The 19099-nt window shown below is 36.8% G+C and overlaps 1 protein-coding gene across 6 annotated transcripts in view; it reads right to left on the bottom strand.

Annotated features, from left to right (window-relative positions):
* The window catches only part of LOC138707810 (serine/threonine-protein kinase NIM1), a 918589-nt gene that overhangs the window by 460487 nt on the left and 439003 nt on the right, over positions 1-19099 (bottom strand). For all 6 annotated transcript variants that reach the window (XM_069837750.1, XM_069837753.1, XM_069837752.1 and 3 more), the window contains one exon: positions 3944-3987. The gene's annotated coding sequence lies outside the window, so the exon portion shown is untranslated. The remainder of the gene's footprint in view (positions 1-3943; positions 3988-19099) is intronic.

The raw sequence follows: 19099 nt of genomic DNA on the forward strand, positions 1-19099 counted from the left end.
ACGTTTCCAGTATTCGTTATACCGAAAAGTTGGTTCTAGGTAGGGTGCGAATTAAGATTTCTGATGGGGGGGGGGAAAGAATCCTAGATAAGGAATACCATACAAAAAATTATCTTCATTCGATACAGCTCAACGCTTGGTCGCACTGAGTTGCTTGTCTTGCATCTTAATGATGATAATAATAATAATATTATTATTATTATATAATGATAATATTATTATTATATAATGATAATATTATTATTATATAATGATAATATTATTATATAATGATAATATTATTATATAACGATATTATTATATAACGATATTATTATTATTATTATTATTATTATTATTATTATTATCAGGCCTAAAATAAGATGTGTAGTTCCTAAGTTATTGATTGTTGTCGGCTTGCCGCTGATGACAATACATCAATATTTTCTTTGCTTACTTTATACCGTACTATAGAACATATACTCGTATTAAAACAATTATATTTTGTGAGGGGGGGTTAAAGTTATCCCTGGCAGGGATGTTAATATGAATTTATGAGAGGGGGGATAGCAATCCTAGTGGGACATCAACGTTTATTATGCAATATTACTCCTGCTCTTCCAGTCAAGTTAAACGACACAATAATCCTTTTTGCTTCCTGTGTTAAAAACTTTGGAGTTTACTTTGATACGCATTTAAACTGGAATAACCAAGTAACCCATATTACCAAAAAAGTGTTTTCCATACTACTTCCTTAAACAGCATTCGAAAATTCCTTCCGCTCTCACTCAAGAAAATACTAGTGGAAACACTAGTAGGCCTAATGCCCCACTTCGATTATTGTGATTTTCTACTGACTGATTTCAATGTCAATCAGTCGCAAAAATTATAACGTGTTCATAATTCTTGTGTTCGCTTCGTCTGCGATGTCCGTCGCGCTGACCACATTATCCCATCCTTCGAAACTCTAAACTGGCTACGGCTTAACGAACGTAGAAATTTTCATTCTCTTGTTCTCCTTTTCCAAGTCCTTCACACTTCTACACCTACCTACCTTGCCTCCCGTTTCAGTTACCTGTCATCTTATCATAATCTCTTCACACGCACGCAAAATAGCCGCATACTAGCCATACCAACACATAAGACATCATAGTATTCATCATCATACACAATCTCGCTCTCGCGCTTGTGGAATACCCTACCCAGTGACATCAGAGACTGTCGGAATTTAGTAGCGTTCAAAAGCAAGCTTATTAAGCATTTTCTTACTGCGTAGAGTAGGTTTAATTTGTACTTAATCAGTAAAAGAACTGCTTCTCTCTTCTTAACTTCTACAATAAACTGTCTAGCTTTTATTAATCAGTTAATCTTTTAGTACTTTGATTTTTATTGTATCTGTAAATTTAATATTAAATGAAATTATAATTGTAATTGTATTCTCAATATTGTAGTTGTAATCCCCTGGTAGAGGAGAAGAGAAAGCCTGATGGCCTTATCTCTACCAGGTTAAATAAATAAATAAATAACTTTACAACAGTGGGGAATCTTCCCCAACTCCCCCGTTAATTCGCACCCTGGTTGTAGGCCATACATTTGTGTGTCTGTGGAAAACTACTACTCAACTACTGGACTGATGTTGCAGGTACAGTTCCAAACAAAATGGCCCGCCTGAATTTTCTAAGTTCCACATTGGGCATGCTCAGTGCTCCAAGGCAGTGATACACATGAGATCGCTTTGGCAGTAATTGAAATTCATTTTACGTCAATTGTTGTCGTAACCTGAAAGACATTTAAAAAGATGAGATGAAAATATTGCTCTATTCTTAATAGCAGAGGGATATTTATAAATTGTACAGTAAAATATAGTGATGGTAAACGAAATTAATTAAAATCTCTTTCCTCAACAGTATCCGAACCCTGAACTTTGTAGTCTGCGAGGAAACATGCTAGCACAGAGCTACCGCAATGCTAGCGATGAATTGTCATAATCGGGGTTGTCGTATGTATTGTGTTTCTTTAATAAAGACGCTTAGGCATTAATTCGATCTTACTTTCAGATTAATTTAGTAATTTTTGCAAGAATTGTAAAGTGCCATCCTTTAATATTATTCAAATAATACTGGTCGAAAACAGTTGTTAAATCGTTGTGATGTCAATCGTGCTCTGTAAGGAGATTCAAGAGTCGGGCTATTTTTTGTTTCTGAGACTGTACAGTAGTGGCAAAAAAATAGCTGATTTCAGAGCCTTGTTCACAGTGACAGCACGATAGACTGGTAACTAAGACTTTCGTGGTTCGAATCCTGCCTGGGAATGAAACTTTTTTTTTTGTTGCTTATTCAAATTTATTCCCAATATTTTTCGATTGCAGCGACATTTTATTACTTAATTTCTAATGGCTTTCGAAATGAGGTACGTCAGCAGTCGAAACTACAACAATTTTAATAGATTACTCGCTATCTTGTGAATGCGGGCGTGGCATTCGGGGACTTTGATTATTCCGTCGGTCCGGTTTTTGCCACTACTGTACATATTCAGTAGGTGTTTACAAATCATTTTTTCCGGCAATGATGCATACGAAATATAATTTTAGTTAAACCTTAATGGATTTTTATTTCACTACATATTTTGTGTGTGTATGTGTGTGTGTGTGTGTGGACCACAACACCTTAACTACTAAAATATTCAGCAAATAGCCTACATGAGTGAATTTATCCGGAAATGATGCATATAAAATATAATGTTAGTGAACTCTTAATGGATCTTTTTTTAATCAGAAATTTAAAATGATACTTAATTTAAATATCATATAATTTTCTTCGTGATGTTTGTACATTGACTTCAAATATATTTGACCTATGATTTTATGATCGTGTAAGCAACTTTCTAACCACGGGATAAGTCAGAAGCAAAGATATAAAAGATTGACAAACTTTGAAACAGTGCCGCTAATTCCCAATAAGTGGCACCATTATTGAGGCGGTTAAAAAGCGTCGGGGAAGATGATGATGTAGATTAAGCATAAATTATTCTCATAATTGACAATATCAGCTGTTTCTAGCTAAAACAAGTGTTGTTTTAGAATCAGCAGAGGGGGATGAAATATCGAATACTACTATAATACGGGTATATTTACGTACGATTGGCAACACTGACTATTATTTTCGCCATCTCTTCATAGAAGTAATAACTAAAGAAGCCACACTTACATCAACAAATTAGCGATCACTATCGATTAGTATTGTCAGGTATCTTTGAACGTCAGTGTACTAGATGTGGGGAAAACAAAGTAACAGTTATTTTGGAACAGTTCCTGGCTTGAAAATGCTCTAAAATTAAGAACATCTTGAAATACTACGTTCCAAAATAAGTGTTGTTCCGAGCTATTACAAAATACTTGGCGTTACAAAATACTCGATGTTGGTTGCACTTTGAACTACATGACAACACTTGTTCCACAGAACGGAATATCTTTGGCACTAATGGCAGTACAAGTGGAAATCTTTTCGCCACACTGAAAGAATTGTTAGAAACTAAAGTAACAGATAAAACAGTGAAGATACTAAGAACCTCTTTGAAAATAATAACTAATTATCTTTAAACTAATGCTCCTGAATAGCTTATCTTATAGGATTTTAACAAACAATATTATTAATTACAAACCAAGGTGTAAATTTTGGAAGGTTGTCGTGACGGAATTTAAATTGTCATTCCTACGCTTTTTCATGTGACTGAGAAAAACCTGAACAATCCTATGTCACAAAATATATCTTTGAAACTGGACAAAATACCTTTTGGAGCATGGAGTCTACTCGATACGTTTCTTACATAGTTCCTCATTAGCTTTGAGTAAGGACATTTCACTACTGGCAGAATATGTACCACATATCAGTTGTGCTTGCGGTCTGGTTGTACGACTTCGTCTTCCCATCACAACATGCAAGTTAGTATTTATGAGTTCACTTACCTAAACAATTTATATAGCCACGTCCAATTACGTCGACAACAGACCTGAAAAGGAAAGTTAACTCGTTAATGACAACTTATTCCGGAGTGAAAGTTATTTCTTATATCCGGACCGAAGTCCAGACACAATATTCAATCTAAACCTAATTTCCATGTGCCGTAATTAATAAATCATACCATTACATAAACACTTTCATTATTTCAAGGACTTCATCTCTGTCGCTGAACGAACGCAGTCAGAGCTTTTATAAATTACAATAAAATGAAATAATGAACGTTGGTGCAGACTGCTCTCTTAGGCGATCATCGCTGCTAATTGATTGTGACGTAATTTCATGGAGATTAGCTTCGTTGAGCGATCAACTAAAGTAGACCGTCCATAAAGAAGGCCAGAAATATAACCATGTTTCAGGACTCTGTCATTAACAGGAGATTGTGAATAATTCTAACATCAGTAAGACGACAAGAAAAAAGATCGCTGTCAGTTGAGGATAAAAAATGACATTATTCAGAAAAGGTGAGGCTTGGACTTCTTCAGTTGGTTGTTTAACGCCGATGTATCAACTACTAGGTTATTTATCGTTGGTGGAATTGAGGATAAGATGGATCCGACGATTGACTATGGGAATACCTGATATTCACCTTACAGTTGGGGAAACCTCGAAATAACACGGAACCAGGCAATTAGCTTAAACGGGATTGGAATACACGTCCAACCGCAGCTTTGGATAAGTACCAAATGTGCCACAACTCGATCATCGCCCGATCTACGACGGTGACATTTGGTGTGTGACGTCAATATTCGACCTATACTAATACTTACTTCCTTACAAATGCTTTTAAGAAACCCGCAGGTTCATTGCCGCCCTCACATAAGCCCGCCATTCGTCCCTATCCTGTGCAATATTAATCCAGTCTCCATCATCATATCCCCCTCCCTCAAATCCATTTTAATATTATCCTCCCATCTATGTCTCGGCCTCCCCAAATGTCTTTTAGCCTCCGGCCTCCCAATAACACTCTATGTGCATTTCTGGATTCGTCCATACGTGCTACATGCCCTGTCCATCTCAAACGTCTGGATTTAATATTCCTAATTATGTCAGGGGAAGAATACAATGAGTGCAGTTCTGCGCTGTGTAACTTTCTCCATTCTCCTGTAACTTCATCTCTTTTAGCCTCAGCTATTTTCTTAAAAACCTTATTCTCAAACACCCTTAATCTCTGTTCTTCTCTCAAAGTGAGAGTCCAAGTTTCACAACCGTACAGAACTCCCGGTAATATAACCGTTTTATAAATTCTAACTTTCAGATTTTTAACACCAGACTAGATGACAAAAGCTTCTCAACTGAATAATAACACGCATTTCCCATATTTAGTATGTGTTTAATTTCCTGCCGAGTGTCATTTATATTTGTTACTGTTGCTCGAAGATATCTGAATACTAATATAAAAAATAAAATAATTTTGTGTGACGAAAATTACACTGACGTTGACACGAAAATTCTTATATCTTATCCGGATGTTATCAACGAGTCCATTCGTGTATTCAAGGGAAGTCGCATATGTACAGTATTGGCAAAAAAAAAAACCGGACCGACACTTGTAGCTGATACAAAAGAACCTGTGCTGTGTATTGAGTCAAAATGTGGTAATTTTAATATGGATAGTGAAGCCAGAGGTATGTACTGCTATTTAATGTAAAAATATGCAGTTATCTTTGCCGAATAGAGGTAGAAATATAATATTGATGCCGGATCAAAATAAAACTCTCAAAGTTTTTTCGTCTGTAAGTTTGAGGCACTGAAGGAAACAAAATACGGTAAGAATCGAACAAATGCAATAAATTTCATTGTTACAATTAATTATACAAGATCGATGTGCTTTGTGACTAGCAACATTTGAATCTGTGACTCTGAAATCAGCTACAAGGGTCGGTTCGGTTTTTTTTGCTGTACGTAACCTACCTGGGAGTTTATTATAATTCTTAGCAGAGTTGCAATATATTTAAATTAATGTTATTCAGTTGTGTTTGGCATGGACGGTAAAAAGATCTGTGCACAATAAATGCGTAATTTTAGAAATCTAACACAAGCTTGGAATTACACACATACAGTACAGATGAATAAAAAACAGTAACTATATTTAGGGCCTACAGTATATTCTCATGTGCTTATACATAGTACACCAGTAAACTGTTATTTGTTTGTGATTGAAAACAGTTCTTTTCTTGTTCTCTTAATAGTAAATTTTGCGTTAGTGCATTACAGTTATACTTTTATCATTAATATATTAGATTTAGTGACATTCATAGCTTATTGCATTCCGTTCTTTACACACACTTCTATCTTACAGCAAATTGTGTTTATCTATCCTAATTCCATTACCCTAATAACTATATAGACGTTACACGAAACCATGGGAATTTCCACAAATCCCCTGCTACTCTCTTAATAGCTGATGTTGAATAGAGGATTTCGAAACCTTTTGGAGATTTGCTCTATCCCAGAAGACCGAAGTGAAGCCAACCGTCGAAACTTCCTGGGATTCTGTATTAATCAGCAATGAAATAAGTGTAAGCAAGCTTCAAAACATCCGATATTTTCAAAAGCAAAGCACATAAATTTCAAATAATTGCAAAAGCACACTATTAAATTAGGCGTTCAATTACCGGAGAGGATTCGTTCGCACGTTCGGATTTTTATTATTTGCACAATTTTAAATGGAGCATCGCGCACTTTGCCGTATGGCTTCTGCCCGCGAGACCGAATGCCGTTAAGAATTCTAGCCAGAGAATTCTGAACGTTTTTCCGTAAGAACCATGATGAAAATAAAGAATAACGTCGTCGTTCAGGCAGAAGTCACTGAGCCCAAAATTGACGAAGCCCATTATTTTGAATATTTTAATAAATAATGCGTATCTAAATGGCAACAACTTCACATTTATGCTGACAATTGCACTTTTACTACGTCATACTACTTTTGACGGTACGAAAGGACGTCTTTCAACCAATCATGGCTGCTTATCACACAATTTTCTCGCGTCCTTAGCATTTGTTTCATTTTATCACTACCCTAGCATTTATGTAAATCTGGCTTTCAGGTAGTAGCTCCCTGTAAAGCAGGTTTGAACAATTTTAAGGAAAAATTGTTCCTGGATCGGGTATCGATCCCGGGACCCTTTGCTTAGCGCACGAATGCTATCCCGACTGAGCTACTCCAGGAACCATACACGACACCGTCACACAACTCAAATGGGCTGACAAGACGCCAGAACCCAACTTTGAGTGTACACAAATACTGTGTGACTTAAATTGTGGCTTCTTGTTAACATTACTGGAGAGAATTTAAACTTATACTGGAGAATAAATCATATTCACCGTATTTCACTTAACATTCTGCCAACATTGAGGCATCCCTTTACTTAGAGTTGTATTTCGCAACTGTGCGAAGAGGAATACTGCGTAAAACACTCTGCATTCGAATATCTTACTACAAATTTTAGCAACTTGCCTCCGATCAATGAATAGTAAAAGTGGTAAAATTTACAAACAAGGCTATGATGGTTATTCATTCTTTTGATATTTCTGTTTATCTATAATGCATATGTAGGACTTGAGACCAGAACACGACAGGCAACCGGGACTACGTAGTAGCTCTTGATTGGTCCGCAGCGGGAAGGCCAACTGAACGTTTATATACCGGTGTAGACACTTCCATCGCTGAAGAAGATGGTTGAGCTAGTCATCGAAAGCTTGGAATCAACAATCCAACTACCCTGCTGAATATACGGGAAGAATTATTCCACATAGTGCATATATTTTATCTTCCCACATTCGCATGTGGGCTACTACGCCGTGCACTGCCGCTTCTACTCTACTTCCGCGAGCATGTAAAGATAAAATGTATGCAATGTATTATACAACGCAAGGTGTGACTGTTTCTCTTTAGAACCGCAGCAACGCTCAGTCTTTCTTTGTAGGAGCAGTCTTCATATTTTTAGTTTAATAAACGGAAACGAATATCCACAATGAAGACGCACTTTCTTTGGTATCGAATGATTGATTTCGCAAACTACAAGCATGGGAGTTCGACTAGGCCATTGTATAACAAAGCAGTCAGGGGACCGAGGAAGACCACGTCAAATTAGTATTCAGCAAGCTGGTACATGGACATGTTACGCCAGAACGATCTCCAACCAGAGGGTCTTTCTCTATGTATCACCATGACTTGATAATAGCGTCCACTTGAGATCGCTTACAGTGAGAAAACCACCCACATGCAGTGATTCATCGCAGTTAAACTTAAAGGATAACCTCGACCTATGTAATTGCTCCATTAGAGTCACGTTTTGTTCCCAGTGATATTGAATCTGGCACTCAATATATTAAAGATAGTAAAACATCTGTCATAAGAAATTTATCTTCAGTCAGGTTTTGTAAAGTTTCCTCTATAATTAAAATAAAATCAATCCTCAGCTGTGACACCAGCGGTAGAGTGTCAGGTTACAAATTCAGAAGATCTGCATTAGATTAATTAACTATTAACAGAGAAATATGCATGCGCCTAATTAACTTTTCCTGTCTCGTTCCTTCTCTTCTGATATCTTAAGAGATCATATTGAGTCGTGTTGACAATGAGCACGAAACTAAACAGAATCACCACTTATTGATGTCTAATTCAAGTAACAAAACGCTTAAAGACTGAAAAAGAATTAAAATCATTTAAATTTAACACCATTTCAGAAGTTGTGGAAGGCAAGGGTGTTGCTTGTAACGCAATAGAATTCCATAATATACACGTAGGCCTACATAAAAGCAAGATATACTTATTAGGTCAACAGTTCAATTTTTGCAAAGTTCTCCCAGCCAATGAGTCATATGTCGAGTAACTATCGTGGCTCTTCCCGAAATCTTTGTCTGGAAATATTCACACAATGGACTTAATCAAAAGAAGAGTCACTGTGATGAGAAGCAATTAAATGATGTTCAGAACAATATTAATAACCAGGCTTCGAGACTTCGGACCCGATAGAGGAGTTCAGTGGGAAAACCGCATAACGGCGTACTGAGTATAGTGGTAAACCGTACAGTGGGTTGGGGTACTGTAGAATGAATGACAACAAATACGCAAAGGAAAACGCTACGCTCTGGATTTGAAGGTTCTGATGAATAATTTGGTTTTCATACAAACCTATTTTCAAACTGTGTCTGAAACTATTACACGGTTAGAAAAGTCAGAGCAAGAGATGCCGGAAGCCCTCAAATTAGTTGAGGAAATGACGCAGAGAATTAATGAGACACAAGTACACCGGTTACTGAACGTGTAAAACAGAAGTGGAAATCAATTTTATGTAAAAATTGAGCATTGTGTAATATAAACAGCAAATTAGTGGACATAGAGTCACCCGAGAATGAAGGACTGTCTCTTTGAGATTGCAATGATGTTAGGTTTTTTCGTTTTGCTCCTATAAAGTCATGCGACGTAGAGCGCATGTTTTCACAGTACGAACTGTGTTTGATAGACAAATGAAAAAGATTTACGTTTGAGACACTGAAAATGTATCTTGTAGTAGGTACATTGCAATTCTGTACTGTAACTGCACTTCCTAATGACGACCAATAGGATAAATGAAGAAATTAAAAGTGCTACAGTCCACACCTGTGGAGTAACGGTCAGAGCGTCTGGCTGCGAAACCAGGTGGCCCGGGTTCAATTCCCGGTCGGGGCAAGTTACCTGGTTGAGGTTTTTTCCGGGGTTTTCCTCAACCCAATATGAGCAAATGCTGGGTAACTTTCGGTGTTGGACCCCGGACTCATTTCACCGGCATTATCACCTTCATCTCATTCAGACGCTAAATAACCTAAGATGTTGATACAGCGTCCTAAAATAACCTACTGAAAAAAATGGCTAGGCCCTACATATTTATTTCCACCATTAACACTGTGTATAATTAAACACAAATGCTTATAAAAGACAGGAGAATAAATGCTTTTCATATTATTTTGACATTGTCATAGTGTAATGTATATTTACTTTCAGAATGTCCATATGTGTGCGTTTCCCCATACTACCGTACTCTATTCTAAATAGCAACGTTGTTACCTCAACACATCTCTACCTTTCAGTACCTGCAGCGAGTCAACAACCTATAATACAAGCACAGTAAACTTATTGTATCGGGTCCAAAGTCTCGAAGCCTGTTAATAACAGACAAAATAATAAATAATAATAATTGAATCGGATGATGTAATAAGGTGACATGTAACTTTCTTGCCATTGTCACTTTGTACTGAATTTAAGTTCTACAGAAATAGACACACAATACTATGCAAAAAGTGACATGTATTGGCACAGCATGTGAACGAAACAGCAGTCGGGATTTCTTGGCAAGATGCATAAACGGAACATGTGCAGCATATATCACCTAATGAATAATTTTGGTACCTTGTGATTAGCTGGTGTTAACAGTCTGGTTTATATGTTATGTTGTATACAGGGTGATTCACGAGGAAAGGTAAAAAATTTGGGATACGATTATCTTAGGCCATTTTGAGTGAAAAAGTTCATATGAACATAGGTCCGTTTTCGAACGATGGCGGAGCTAGATGCATTTTTTTTTGGTAAAAAGTCTCTCCCCCAATGTGAATCAGACGTTACCATATGCTGCTTACGTGAGACGAGGCGTGAGAGAAGGTCAAGGTCGCAATGAATGACGTAACATTGGAATCTGCATTGTGAACGATGGAGGTAAGAGGAAGAAACCGGGTGGTGGGGTATTACAAATGTCCAATCGCCTACCCTTGTCTGATGTAATGACACAGAACCTGCAGATAACACAAATAGCCTACACTATCATCAATTCATAGCAGTCCAGTCAGCTACCTACAGTACAGTAGTTATACAGGTACAGTTATCGGAAGTGTTAAGTTGTGTTTTTCAAGATGCCTTATAAATTTTCGACTACAGAATACGCCGATATTGTGTATGTTTATGGTTTGTGTGATGGAAGTTCCTTGCGTGCCGTCGCTGAAAATGAACGACGCTTTCCGAACAGAAGGGTACCATATCGAAGAGTACTTACTGTCTATAGAGTTGGATGAAAGACTTGGTATAGCAAAGGAAGGGAGAAAGGAGAGAGGTGCTAATCGACCGCATTTTGGACGCGGCATAGAGAACAGTTACGTGCAACTCTCACGCGCGATGAGCGCGATTCACGCCCCAGCGCAACAGTGCATTGAAGCAGAAGGAGGTACCTTTGAAAATGTGAGAAAACATCGACCCCGACGTCTAGAATATTAGGTATGTATGCATACATGAGTATAAACTTTAAATTTGTCCGCTATCTGTCTCTAATTGCGAGTTAGTACAATGGAATCTTAGAAGTTTTTGTGAAATCAAAGAGTCATATCTTCGTAACCGTTCGAAAACAGATCTATATTCATATGAACTTTTTGACTCAGAATGACTTCAGAATTCACATCCTAAATTTTTTTTTACCTTTCCTCATGAATCACATTGTATATTCAAAACCATCACATAGTATTTCCCCCATTCGTGAGCATTTGTTCTTGCCCTAAAATATGGATTTTTGCCAAATAAGACTACTTGTATGGCAAGTTCATCATAAATACCGGTGAACAGTATGCAGAACTAATGCTAAACTCATCAACTTCTGGCAGATTTGCTGTAACAAACCTGAACTCTGAAATAACCCGTAACTTTAAGTCTTCGTGGGAAACATACTACCGAAGGAACTGTCTTTCAGATGAATCCTCTGGAAGACATTCCAAAAAGCGAAAGAGTATCTTTACAAATTAGTGAATTTAAACATATATTTTTGACAAGAATGTGAAGGGAGAGGTAACAGCAAGGCTTTTTACTGATAGACTCGAAAAGCATACATATGCTATTTAAGTCAAATCCTCAAGTCATTAGACTTACAACTGTACGCACATTCAATGGAAATATTAAATTTCATGAGAAAAGTTTATAATATAAAGAAATTGGTGAAATATTGTCTTGTTGGATATGGACTTCATTGTGAGCTTTATGACCTGTAACATCAAAAGGAAGAGAACAATATTCTGACATAAGCGAAGGTGAGGCAAGAAGAACAAAAGCCCTAAAAACATAGGAAGAAAGTCATGTGAATCAAAATATATACACTGACACATGTAACTTAATTTATAACACGATTTGTAGGAATTAGAAAGTATTTATCCTCTCCTGTAAAATTTGTTTTTTGTCAAATGTAACATTTTTGCATCTTCTGATTTAATTCATATGATCATTATCTTCCTTTCATGTAATTGACCCTATGACCCGTTACGAACTCCAACGATCGTTTGTGACTTCTTCCAATGGCTCATTTTCCTCGTGGTATGTATGTAAGTATTCTGGAACGTTCCAATCTCTTTACATACTGAAGCCATTGTTCCTTGTACTTTTGTAAACATTGGGCAATAGGTATTATTTTTAATTCATCTAATATTTCATTATTCCTTTTGTAATCCACAAAAGTTTATTCAGCATGCCTCCTTAAAAGTTGAATTTCTATAACATTAAATTTCGGACTCCCTGATACATTTCCCTTGCAAAAGAAGCTTGCCAATATTCTTATAGTAGGTTATAAAATTTCTCTCGCCATGATTACTATAATATGCGCGTAAACGGACACAAAAAAATTTACTTGTATCTCAATTGGAATCCGTCACCCTTGGCCGAGTTTGATCTGCAAACCTCGCATCTAATTGCGAGAATGATGACCGGTCAACTACCTAAGGAAATTGTTAGGTTTTTGTCTGGGAATAGGAAATGGCTCTCTCAGTGCTAAGGCAGGATGGACCTTATTTCAGCATCGGATTCACGAATGCATCTGAGGCTGTTGAACAATATTAATTCGAAACAAAAGGAAAAAAATATTTACGTATCCTCGAGAGAAGTAAGAGCGTCTGGTAACCTGGAGCATTGGAAGACAAATTAAATATGCGCACAACGGCTCAGGGTTGTTATACAGGGTGATTCACGATGATTTACCGTTCTTTACGGAGCTTATTTCTGAAGACATTTTGAGAAGAAAAATTGTCATATATACATAGTTCCTATTCTGAATATTTTCAGAGTTACACTAATTTAAAGTTGTTTATAAAATACCTATTTTTTTAGTTTGAAGGAAAAAGAATAATACAAATAGAGAATGAACCATTCAGAAGTATCATTTCTTTAATTGGCAAGTATTATGAATCTAAAAATATGCTTCGTACAGACATCTTTTTCTATTTTTAACTAGAAAATTACATTATTCTTACCTACTTATCACAAATATTATTACAAATCACACCACTTCCACCGACTTAATTATTTGCAGTTACGAAACGTAACTCTGTAAATACTGAGAATAGGACCCATGTTTATATGACATTTTTTTGCTCAGAATGTCTTCGGAAATAAGCTCCGTAAAGGACGGTAGATCCTCGTGAATCACCCTGTATAGAATTATTCTATTGTAATGGAATTAATTCTGATTATGCGTAATACACAAATATACAGACTTGCATTAACACTGGGTATGCATCATATCTGAACTCCGCATTCCTTTCAAATAACCCGCAATTTCAAAGTAATTTGATATGAGGTGACCTCTATAATAATAGTATCATAATTAAATGAAAGAGATGTGGATTTATCTTTCCATAGAATTATCTGAATATATACGTAAAATTCAACGACTGTAATTTGCATCCATAATTACGCATTATGTAATGCAAAAGAAGAGCAATTGTAACATGCTCACGGTGGCACCACTGACATAACGAAACCGCACACATGATAAGGGAACTCTTTATTGTTAACAATAAAAATTTATAACACAAAATTGAAAATCGCCGTGATACTAGGCAACTTCTCTGACATTACAGCAACGCGTGTAACATGATTACCTTCATATTACAACAAAGCGGAACGTCGTTTGTTCCCTACTGCCTTTGTTAAAATATCCACATCCGGCTTCTTTGCACAGGTAAGTAAATCAGATTATTGATTTTACGGGTAGAGAGAATGTGGATAAAAGTGACAGTGGATTAGTTTAAAGTGAAGGTAAGGCATTCATATGACCGTCAACTTGGAGGGGGGCAGTAAATAAGAAGGTAGAACTCTCATGTGAATTCTAGACCTCGGTACGAAGAGGACATATATAAAGGTTAAATTTCAAATCATGGAGACACTGGTAATCTTATAATATAGAACAGGCCAAACAAATATGACTCCACTATCATCGGGATTTGAACCCGAGCCTGCACTCATCTTGAGTTCACTGCTAACTGGGCTACCAACTTGACATTTAGTCACATTTGTGTTTCATTACATAGCTCATCTTATTAGTTGCAACAGAACCATGACATTAATATTAATATTTCCGTTGTCTTTAGCACTTCGTTATTCTGCTTTCCATTGTCGTTAGTGTACAGTAGTGGCAAAAAACCGGACCGACGGAATAATCAAAGTCCCCGAAATGAGCCGCTGCGCATGCCACGCCCGCATTCACAAGATTGCGAGTAATCTATTGAAATTGTTGTAGTTTCGACTGCTGACGTAGCCCATTTCGAAAGCCATTAGAAAATAAGCTGATAAAATTCATGTTCTGGGAATTATAAGTTAATTAAGTAGTAAAATATCGCAGCAATCTAAAAGTATTGGGAATAAATTTGAATAAAAAAGTTTCCTTCCCATGCAGGATTCGAACCACGAAAGTCTTAGTTACCAGTCTATCGTGGCTCTGGAATGAACAAGGCTCTGAAATCAGCTACAAGGGTCGGTTGGGTTTTTTCCCCACTCCTGTACATGTGAAAACAGAACTTTTCCAGATATTATTTTTGCTTAATATACATATAGTACACCCTATTTCAAACCTTACTGCCATGCGTAACTTTCCTGAGTGCGCAGATTGTACAGAAAAAGCAACGTGGCAACCCAGAGGCTTGATATCGGTGATGCAGCGTAAAACAACATAAATATAAGCAACTAAATTAAGAAGGGAGATCTATTCGAAACTCTTACTTTTTCTTCAAACTTGTCGTGCGTATTTGTCTAACAAGAGACGTGACACTTCCTGCGGTTCAAATTAGACGATATTTTCCCAGAGTCTATTTTTCAGTTCTATATAAATTTTGTGCACATTAACTATTTTCCTTACGACTTTTATCTCTGGGGAACTTTGAAATATACAAGGTATAAAAGTATCCCAAATGTCCTGGAAATTTTAAAAATGAAATCTGGGAAATCATCACCCTCATTTCCCAATGGGAACTATAGCTAGTGATGTGTCATATCTGGGACAAATATTTAAAAAAAATCGGTAGTCAGTTCTTTTTTCTTATTGAGGAGGGCCCGAGAGCTTGCACCACAACATGAAGGTCCTTCTGCGAACCTACTTTTTATGACATGATTATTGAAGTTCTGAGGGCCGCAATCCTGTAAGATCGCGATTAACTGTTTGATGCCATATATCGATTCAGCTACTGTACCTGGTCCGACTGAGCTGAGCTCTCCGCCTCTTTTGGACTACAGCTTCTTGTGCCGACCTCCTTTTCATGGCATGATTATTGAAGTTCTTAGGACCGCATTTCTGTAAGATCGTGATTCACCGTTTCATGCCATCTATCGACTCAGCTACTGTACATTGGTCCGACTGAGCTGAGCTCTCCACTCCCTTGGGACCACAGTAGCTTCCTCAGATCGATGCCATCTGTATGTAAGTCAAAGTACTACATCCCTGCTGCATCCTATATTGACCTGAAATGGCATTACTGTAGGTATCGTGAATCATTATTTGGTGGCATCTATCTATTCACCTTCACATCACCAAGTCTAACCAGATTCCGCTTTGAAATCCCCGTTGAGCCCCTGGGATTTACAAAGATCCATCAGATAAACGCCAACTGTATACAAATCACGATACTAGCTACATCTGCTACAAGTCCGGTCGATCTGAAACTAATGAAAGATGATAAATGAAGTTGAAATTAATGAAGGCGAAATGAGTATCAGGTGCAACGTCAAAAGTTAGCTCGCAATTCTGCTTGAATTGATTGGGTGGAAAACCTCGGAAAAAACCAAACCAAATACTTTTTCAAACTAGGATTTAACCCAGGTCCGCTCGTGTCACGCTCAGACGTACTAACCGTTATTTCGCAGCAGTAGACTTGGTAGTCAGTTTCAGCATTTCTCTTCTTAATTTTGGTGAATAAATGACGTTTATGTGCTATTATTTAGTAATATTTTGCATTAATAGTTCGTGGTACATAGAATTACTAATACTGCGCTGCGTCAATGATGCACTGGCTCTCAGTTATAACACGTTGCCTGAGTAACCAGAGACTGTAAAGCCTTGGTTTTTCTGAACCGACGCATGCGAGATGCGAGGCTCGCGTCGCACAAATCTGGACTACACGAGAAATAGTGAGTGATTTCTACAGTTGCGAGGTGCGCAGGCCTCGCATCTCGCAGGTATAGAAACCACTTACTATCTCTCGTGTAGTCCGGATTTGTGCGAGGCGTGCCTCGCACCTCGCACGTCGCATGCGTCGGTTCAGAAAAACCAAGGCTTAAGGAACTCGGCCAAGAAGCGAGTTGTCGCGTTGCAGTTTCTCCACAACCTATTCACGCATTAGTTTGGAAAGACAATCTCTGACAGCCATTTATCAGTACCGTTAATGGTTATTACATTAGAAATAACATTTAAGTTAGATTTAGGTTATTGCATTCCAATTCATTGTGTGTAATTTCATTCAATTCCACTCAAAAGTATAACATTTCTTAATGCAAATCCAATTTATTCTACTATATTCCAATTCATTACAGACCTTTCCATTTACGTTTCCTCTGCAATTAATTATATGGCAATTAATTTACGTCATTATATTAAAATCCATGCTATTTAATTAATATTCTAAAACTTCCATTTGTTTCAATACAATTCCAATAATATCTTGTGTTTAGTTTCTTTTCAATCCAAAGCTTTCTAATTAGGCCACTGAATTTAAGTAATTTCATTCCAACTCAGTTTATTTCACTTCATTTAACTGCAAATTCCTATCATTTCGAAGTCATTTCATTTACTGTAATAAATTGCAATGAATTTTAGTGCATTGGTTTCCAAACTATCCTATTTAACAATTTGAATTCTGATCAATTTTTTCAATTACACTCAGTTCTATTTATGCGCATTCTATTACTACAGATTTTATTTCATTCCATTCTCCTTCCATCGATTTACAAAATGTCATCAAAATAGTAATGTTCAAGTTCGGCAACAAAAAATAGACCTGTATCTCAATTAATTCCTCACATAACTGACATCTCGATAGCGTTCTACACTCGCTGCAATTGATAAGGAGTTATGAAAGCAGCGGAGAAAGGAAGAAGCAATAAAGGGGATGACCTTTGCGGAACGTTCAAATCTTAAGCATGAAGACATTAGTGGCCGCGTAACGAGATGACAAGGTTGAAGGCCCTCAACCTAATTGAGGCAATTGGAGGTGACGCTTGTTGTAACACAGCCACATGTCTGCTTCACAGTTTCCGGCCCATTCATCATCCTTTGTGAGTATGAAAAGCTTGAAGGGAAACTAATACTGTCGATAACATTTTCATGAAGATGAAGACAATACCGCAAGAGCAGATTTTCGGAACGGAGTTCAGACTTTTGGTAATACAATTGAAGGGATCAGAGCTGTAGTGGGCCAAGCGTCATACAGTACATTAAAAACGAAGAAAACAAGGATTAAAATTAAGTGCTTATCATAATTCAATGAAACATATAGCAAATAATATAAAGTGTGCACATTAAAACTAATTATATGTCAATCTTCATTAAATTATGGTATTCACTTACCTTTAACACTTGCTTTCTCAGTTTTTAATAAATGGCGCTTGGACCACTACGGCTCTGAACCCTTCAATTAAAATGCTACCCCTTGAATAGTAATTTCGACAAGCGTATGGGTTCATACTGACTTCACTGTAATGCAACTTTCTTAAAATATTTTTTTAATTAAAAGAAATAATAATTAGGGTTACGAGACTCGTTTAAGAAGGTGAATGGGTTCCCTATGACGTTTCTCATTCCATACTTCCTACGAAGATTATGCTTGACAAAAGTTAGGTTTAGAAGTAAATACCGAAAAGACGAAGTATATGATTATGTCTCGTGACCAGAACATAGTACGAAATGGAAATATAAAAATTGGAAATTTATCCTTTGAAAAGGTGGAAAAATTCAAATATCTTGGAGCAACACTAAAAAATATAAATGACACTTGGGAGGAAATTAAACGCAGAATAAATATGAGAAATGCGTGTTATTATTCGGTTGAGAACTTTTTGTCATCTAGTCTGCTGTCAAAAAAATCTGAAAGTTAGAATTTATAAAACAGTTATATTACCGGTTCTTCTCTATGGTTGTGAAACTAGGACTCTCACTTTGAGAGAGGAACAGAGGCTAAGGGTTTTTGAAAATAAAGTACAGTAGAACCTCTATTATCCGTGGTAATGATGGGGGTGGACTGAACGGTTAAAAAAATCGGATAATCCGTACCATAAAATATTTTCGTAAATTAAGTGATTCGTAATTTCCTCAGTGGTCTTGTGTTTAACAGGCTAGGTAATGAATCAGAACTTCACTAATTTAAGTTCGGTTGTCAACGACGTGTTTTTAAAGGGCAAAGAAACTTCTGGTAATGGCTGTCAGCGGAAAGATAGAAATAGTAGAGGTCTCATGTCTTAGATTTACATACTCTATACACTTTATCCTTTATTTTTGTTAAATTGCGCACAGTTGTAACATCAGTTTCGTGTTCTGATGCGAGATGAGCCACAGTTTCTTTTTCCCCCAAACCACTCAATTATTACACTTTTTTCGATACTTAGCACAACACATTTTCCTTTGACACTTGCGGAATATATTTTATATAGAAGTTGTACAATGCAGCAATTCGAACAGTAGGTCTAAACCAAACTGTGTAAGCGTAAACGCTTGTAATAACACCTCCTAGAAAAAAATACATACTAATATAACGTACAGTAAGTACTTCATATGTTTTTATGGCAAAAAAAGAGCGAGATAAAGACAGTCGGATAATCCACCAATCGGTTAATA

This window comes from Periplaneta americana, chromosome 10 (assembly GCF_040183065.1).
Source record: "Periplaneta americana isolate PAMFEO1 chromosome 10, P.americana_PAMFEO1_priV1, whole genome shotgun sequence".
Lineage (NCBI taxonomy): Eukaryota > Metazoa > Arthropoda > Insecta > Blattodea > Blattidae > Periplaneta > Periplaneta americana.